Raw genomic sequence first — 8,307 nt, 5'->3', positions numbered from 1 at the left:
TGGTATTCCGTTGTGGAATACCACCCGCATCGGTTCGACCCTTCGGTTATTAAAAGGGGGAGATGTTGTGGATAGACGTGCCGAGCCCTGGATTCGTTGTAGCAGTTGCGCTGCTGCTGGTCGACATCCAGGAATCGACACTGCGCTCACGCACACTAATACGCCGCGATGCGCGCTAAGTGTGTGCAGAGCGCACCTAACCCGAATGAGTGTGTAACAGGCTACCGGTCGAGCAGGGCTCCCGGTAGGGCTCACGGTGCGGCTCGTGCGCGCGACCTCATACTTCAATATATTGTGTTTTGTGTTATTTAATTCGTGCAATAAATCTTGTAAAAAGTAAAACATAAAACTTATCTAACACTTGTATAATTCGCCGCTGAAGCACACACGTCCGTTGCGCTCGATCGCTTACACTTGTCTGCCCGTTTGCTCTGTCTCCGAACTATCTCCTGTCAAGTACGTCTCGATCTCCCTCTCTCTATATCCTCACTTTCTCTCTCTCTATTCATATTCCTACATCCCTACCCTATCCGCAAATGTGAAATGAAAATCATGTCAATCATCAAATCAAATAAAAAAAAATCTATTCTATGATGTTTTGCGTAAAGTCCACTATGCATCGTTTTCACTTAATTTGAGTGCAACTAGTTCGAGTCCGGGCCGTCCTTCATCTATACCACCGTTATTTGATTTAGTTTTTCCCTCTTATGGGTCAGATCTAGAACGAGATGATTTATTGGTATCTGGATGGTAGTTTAGTCGTTCTTTTTGGGCGTGAATGTTCGCCCAAATTTTTATCCTGATTTTGTCTGCTCTGATTAGGGGTACTGCTTGTGGGAGTTTCTCCTGGCATTGATGTTCCACTATGTTGATATTTATTACCCGCGTAATCCTTTTTTGGGTGTATTTTCTTTAAATGGGACAGTGGTCTTCGGAGTTTGATGCCCTGTTCGTTGACTATTATTGTATCATTCCCCGAGTGTTTTAGGACAATGTATTCATCATTGCGGAACTTGGGTGCACATTTGTCAGGTTCGTAGTTCTTTATAAGAACTTTGTCACCGATGACGATGTTGGAAGGTATTGCATGCCTTCGATTGTCTGCATAGATTTTCCATTTTTGTTTCTTAATAGCGTCTTCGTCTTTTGTTGCCTCATCCCAATTCCAGAAGGGTTCAGTTCTGAGCGATGGTAGCAAGTCTTTCACGGGTCTATTTGTTAATAGTTCTAGTGGGGCTTTACCTGTTATTGTATGAGGTGTTGTATTATACGAGTAAACATATTGTTTAATTTCCTCTCTCCAGTCGGTATTCTGTGATTTGGCTATACGTAGGGATCTTAAGATGCCGCGGTTCGCTCTTTCAACGAGGCCGTTCATTTGAGACCAGTACGGAATTGTGTGTACGAGGCGAATATTCTTTTTTGTACAGTAATTTTTAAATTCTTCACTAGCGAATGGAGGGCCATTATCACAACGGATTGTCTCTGGGTATGTGTATTCCAAAAATACTGATTCTAGCGCTTCTATAGTTTTTGCTGCATTTGTTAGCCTCATCTCGATTACTTTTGTAAAGCGGCTATAGTAGTCATTGACTACAAGAAATGTAGCGAACTCTTTCGCGGAGAAAAATCGATGGCGAGGTCTTGCCACGCTCGGTCAGGCATTTCTTTCCTTAGCATAGGTTCGGCTGGAGTTTGGGAACTAACGGCAGTGCAATCCGCGCATTCTTGGATTCGTTCGGTGACATCACGGTCCATGTAAGCCCACCAAACATTTTCTCTAAGGTATCGACGCATACTCACGACTCCAGGATGTCCTCTATGTGCTATGTCCAGGGCCTTTTTACGCAGGATGACGGGAAGAACTATCCTGTCGTTTCTAACTACGATGCCATTGATCACACCTAACACTTTAGAGAATGCTTGGTATCTAACAAGCGTTGGAGGCCAGTTATCGTTCTCTATAGCTTGCATAACATCATAACATAACATAGGTATAGATAAAATCTTTCTACGGCCCACACTACTGCTAAGGCTTCTCGCTGAGTTTGGCGGGAAACTTTTTCAGTTTTTGTGAGTACTTTGGACGCGAAGCTTATTATTCGGGGTATATTCGAAGGGTTTCTTTGACATAGTACTGCTCCAAGTCCCACAGGTGAAGCATCGACGTAAAGTTCTATCGAGTCCTTTGGGTCGAAGAAGCCTAACCGATGAACGTTTTCCGAAAGTTCATTTTGCAGGCTGATGAATGCCTCTTTTTGTTCTTTACCGAATATTTCAACGTCTCCTCTTATAAACTGGCGCAAAGGTTCTGATCGAGTGGATAAATCTGGAATAAATTGCCCCACGAAATTTATCAAACCCAGGAAGCTACGAACCTCTTCCTTGGTTGCCGGAGTTCTAAAATTATTTATCGCTTCTATTTTCGAGTTTGAGGGGCTTATTCCGTCAGCACTTACATTGTATCCCAGAATATCGAGGTAAATAGTTTTATTATTATTTTACTTTATTTTATATTATTAATTGCTCGGAATTAATTGCACGTTGGGTTACAGCAATAGTGCTTACTGACTATAGTATACAGTTATTCGCCAAGGAGTTGGAAGGAGTTTATGGTACGTGTTTGGTACGGAACCATACGTTGTGTTTTGTATTTTTTTTAAAGATGTTCTTAATAAAGAATCGGCGGCTCTGAAAAGAGCCGATTGTGTGCTTTTTTGTTTTACCAAGCTGGATGGTATTGCTTGGAATTCGGTGCCACTTGTGTGCGCCAAGGAGTTGCTATGATGAGCGAAGCGTGTTGCTTGCCAGACGAGTTTGAATGACAAGAGGGGTGAATTTGGCTTTGCCGCTTTATTTATACTGCATGTTTTTTAATGATGTGCGTGATGACGAAACGATCGATGACCCGTCGAACAATTTGTAGCGATCCGCGAAAGTAGTGATGGTCTACAATCGGGAAAATGGTAGTGATGTGCTACAATCGGGAACGAACATACTGGCCACCTTTTGGGAACAATTCCCAAAACTTATTCCTCGTTGTGGCACTCTAAGGCACATATCTTGGAGACTGGTCTTTTCATGATTCCAGAAGCGGTCCGAAGGGTAGCTACTCGTGCCACAGCATCAGGTCCTAGATACAATGATACAATGCGTGCCAAAGGCCACTTCAATGGAGGTAGTTGATCGTCTTTCATGATTACCAAGTCGCCTATGGAAAGTTTATGTTGTTTACGGCTGATGTTACGTTGATTATGCAATGATTTTAAATACTCCTTGGTCCATCGAAGCCAAAAGTTTTGAGATAACTTCTGCATCAATTGATAGTGGGATAGTCGATTAGTTGGTATATGCTGTAAATCGGCTTCAGGCAATGCTTGGGGATCTCTGAGTAATAAAAAGTGTGCTGGTGTTAAAGGTGATAAATCATTTGGATCTTGTGAGAGTGGAAGTAGTGGTCTTGAATTCATACATCCTTCAATTTTTGTTAATAGAGTACACACAGATTCGTATGAAAGTTGCGCTGTGCCAAGCTGTCGAACTAGATGAGTTTTTGCTACCTTAACTGCGGCTTCCTAAAGTTCACCGAAATTAGGAGCGCGTTTTCATTAGACAAATGATTTATTTATTAGTGTCATTAAGTTATTTTATTAGTAACACATTTAGTTATTTTATTAGTGTCTTTATGAAGGAATTGATAAATTTCATGTAATGCATTCTTTGCACCAATAAAATTGGTACTATTATCTGAGTATATGTTTTTCGGTTTTCCTCGTCGTGATACGAATCGATCCAAGGCCATCAAAAAGGTGGTGGTACTCAAGTCACCTGCGAGTTCTAAATGTACAGCCTTGGTGCTCATACAAACAAATACGCATACATATGCTTTTCGAGATGCAGCCTTGCGATGAGATGGACGCAAATAAAGTGGACCACAATAATCCACACCAACGCAGGAGAAAACTTCATTAATTGTTACACGTGATATTGGTAACTGACCAATAGGTTGGATTATTGGGATGGGATTAGCTCTTACACAATTAAAACAAGTACGAGTTACACTTCTAACGGCTCTCATGCCGTTCAATGGCCATATTTCTTCACGAATAGATGATAATGTCATGCTCACTCCGCTGTGCATCGTTTTCAGATGATGATCCATGATTAGAAGGCGAGTGAAAGGATGGAAAGCAGGCATGAGGATGGGATGCTTAGCATCGTGGCTCAGATCAGAATGGCGCAACCGACCACCAACGCGTATTAATCCATCGTTATCAATAAATGGATTAAGAAGTCGAATAGAAGAGACCTTAGCTAATCTTTCATTTCTTTTTAAGGCTTGTAGTTCAACAGAGAATTCAGTAGCTTGTACCATTTTGCATAGAGCTCGTTTAGCATGTTGTATCTCCTTTACCAGTAGAACATTTAGCGATATTCTTTTATTTGATTTACGAGTGTTGTTGATGAATCGCAAACAGAAACCAAAAATACGAAGTAATGGTTGTAGTGTAGAAAAACGTTGAAATATTGGATTTATTTCAGTCACTTGAGTTGTTAGGACAGATACCTTTCGTTTGTCCTCTACGGTTATGTTGTTATCCGGGGTTTGCAAGGGCCAAGAGCCTTTGGGTTCACGAAGCCAGGAGGGACCATGCCGCCATAGATCACTACTGAGGAATTCATTCACCGCTACTCCTCTAGATATCATATCAGCTGGGTTTTCCTTGCCAGAAACGTGTTGCCATTGGAAGCCATGAGTTAGTTCTTGTATTTCAGCTACTCGATTAGCTACGAAAGTTTTCCATGTTCTAGGAGTAGCCTTTAGCCAACCAAGAGTAACAGTAGAGTCTGACCAGAAATAGCATGTGTCGAGTGGAATGTCTAATGCATGTTGTACCTTTTTGAATAGTCTAGCTCCAAGTAATGCAGCAGATAATTCCAATCGTGGAATGGTTAAAGGTTTCAATGGAGCAACTCGTGATTTTGATGTTAGTAAATTTGGAGTGGAACCGTGTTTGTCTTCTGTGCGTACATACACACACGTACCGTAAGCACTTTCAGAAGCGTCGGAAAAGCAATGGAGTTCAAGTTTTTCATACTGTGGTTGAAAAGCAAAACGGTCAATTCAAAAGTTAGTAAGTGTAGGGATTTGCTCGAGAAATTCTGCCCAAGAATTTTGTAATGATGGGGAAATTGTTGAATCCCAATCCAAGTTCAATAGCCACAATTGTTGCATTAGTATTTTAGCTCGTATAGTTATAGGGGTAATCAATCCAAGTGGATCATATAGTTGTGCTATGGTTGATAGAACCTTTCGTTTGGTATAAGGACTCTTGATTATATTTATGTTTATGTTGATACGAAATTTGTCTGATATAGGCTCCCAGCATATGCCCAAGGTTTTGATACTTTCATCTGGATCAAAATTGACGGAAGAATGGGTGGCAACAAGTTCAGGTGGTAGGTCAGCTAATATTCATATTCATATTCATTTGTCTACCTTTTGGTTACACAAATGCTTAAATAATACTTATTACCTATGTTCCTAACCTAACAAAAATTAGACCTAACCTAACCTAAATAGAAAATTAGAATCAAAAATTTAAAAATTAAAAATTAAAAATTAAAAATTAAAAATTAAAAATTAAGGCAGCACGAGATTATGGAGGGTTCTGATGCGGGATCGGAAAGAGGATAAGGGAAGGTTGAAATCAAACATAGAATATACACAGTTAAATCGACGAATTGCACGAAGAAGGGGGTCATTACGGCCCACTGCAGTTCGGCGGGAAGGGATCACTAGGGGAGGGCGGTTTCGAAGAACACGGTTAGGGGCGTAGAAAGGGTTAGAAGAAAGAAGGGAAGGAGAATCAATATTACCAAGGAGTAATGCGGCAATAAAGGAGGATTGGGCATGGGAACGGCGGTTTTCCAATAGTTCCAGGCCAAGCTGACGACACCTGTCCTCGTAAGGAGGTATGGGGGAGGACAATCCACCCAGGATTTTACATATAGCAAACCTGGTGAACGATCGCTGCACCCGCTCGATACGTTCCACGTGGGTTCGAGCTGTAGGGGACCAGACTACTGAGCAGTACTCCAAAATCGATCTGACCAGAGAGCAGAACAGAGTCTTCAGGCACATTGGGTCGGAGAAATCGCACGCAATTTTCTTTAGGAGACCCAATGTTTTCCGCGCCTGATTGACAACTGAGTCAATGTGGTGGCTGAAGGTGAGGCCTCTGTCAAGCAAGACACCGAGGTCTTTTACGACACAAACACGATTGACTTGTACAGAATTTAGGACGTACGAGTAAGTGATTGGAGACTGCGAACGACTAAACGAAATGACGTTACACTTATCAGGACATAATGTGAGGGAATTACTAGAACACCAAGACGAAAAACGATCAAGAATATTTTGTAGGGAAATGCAATCTCTAGGAGACGAAACTGGGAGAAAGATTTTGAGGTCGTCTGCGTAGCAGAAAAAACACTCAGGAGGGAGGGTGGTACGGACATCATTAATAAAAATTATGAACAGCAAAGGACTTAGAACACTACCTTGCGGTACGCCTGCACTACATGAAAAGGGAGTCGAAAACATATCATTAAATTTAACACTGTAGGAACGATCACATAGAAAAGAACGTAACCAAGATACAAAAAGATTATTGACGTCAAGTTGTGAAATTTTATTTAGAAGTAAGGAATGAGGAATACGATCAAATGCAGATTTGAAGTCAGTATAAATAGTATCAACTTGTTTAACTGACTCTAACTGGGATGATACGAAAGAGGTGAAGGACATAAGGTTAGTTGTTGTAGAACGGTTAGGAAAAAAGCCATGTTGCTGAGGGATAATAGTAGAAGAGGTGAGTTTAAACACATAGGTATGGATAATATGCTCAAATACCTTGGTTATTGCGCATTGTATTGAGATGCCACGGTAATTGGAAATGACAGACGGGTTACCTTTTTTGTGAATGGGAACTAGCCATGCTCGCTTCCACAATAAAGGGAATGAAGACGTGGACAAAGATAGGTTAAATAATTTTACCAATAGAGGGACGAATAGAAAAGGTGACTTTTTTAAAACCGAGGCTGGTATTCCATCCGGTCCAGGGGAGAAGGATGGCTTAAGTTTTTTAAGAGCTTCAGAGACTGTATTAACATTGACAATACCCTCAGCCCATGCGACGGAGTTTAAACCAGGCAATATGCCCTCAGACTCCGTCAAAGGTTGACTCTCCGGTCTAGACAGACCATTGGCGAAATGCTCAGCGAATAGGGAACAGGTGTCAGCAGCATTGTCCGTAGTGACCGAACCGAGCGACATGGAAGTAGGAAGGGAAGAGGGATTACGACGCTTCTTGGCATAAGACCAAAAAAGTTTAGGATTACGGTATAACATGCATTGAAGCCTTCCAAGATACAACCTATAACTGGCCCGATTATAAATTCGAAAAGCAGAAGCGGCATATTTGAAAACTCTACGATTATACTCAGAAGGAGTTGAACCGAGTTTTTTGAGGGCACGTGTCCTATCCGCCTTTAATGACCGCATTGTAGCATCGTACCAAGGAAGGCGAGAGGAGGGTTTAGAACGAGGACAACATAAAGGGAGAGCTGCCTTAACAATATTACTAAATTGCTCCACCGCTACGTCCACAGTGGAGGGAGAATCGGTTCTAATTTCTAAAAAATTCCAATCAGAGTTGGTTATGATTTCCCTAAATTTTTGTAAGTTCATTTTCCGAAAATTCAACTCAGATTTGTTATCTCTAACATTATTAGCATTATGCGGTAAAGGAACATTTACTACGAATTCCAGAGGTGGGTGATAATGATCTAATTTAACGATAGGGTCAATACTACAAGAAACTGGTGAACATGAATATGTCACTAACTCATTAACAAAAACTAAATCTAGTTGCCTCCGAAAAATATTTACGACCCCTGAAAGTTGACGCAGATTGAATTCAGTTAATCCGTCTATAAAGTAGGATGAGGCAGGGTTAACGGCAAGCGGTGCGAAATAATCCTCATTTTGAGACCACGATAGTCCAGGTTGATTGAAATCACCGCATAAGACAAACAAATCCCTATCTTTCATGCGAGATTGTATTAATGTAATTGTATTAAAGAATGAGTCTAACGTGTCAGTATTCGAGCTGAGGTTTGGAGGTAAATACACACCACCAACAAAGAGTGAATGACCGTTCAGTTTAATTTGAATCCATAAAAGTTCTAACGAGCATTGGGATACTTCAATGTGCAGCGACAAGAGCTTAGCGGAACAGGCAA

This window comes from Anopheles coluzzii, chromosome 3 (assembly GCF_943734685.1).
Source record: "Anopheles coluzzii chromosome 3, AcolN3, whole genome shotgun sequence".
Lineage (NCBI taxonomy): Eukaryota > Metazoa > Arthropoda > Insecta > Diptera > Culicidae > Anopheles > Anopheles coluzzii.
This window is presented reverse-complemented; position numbering follows the sequence as displayed.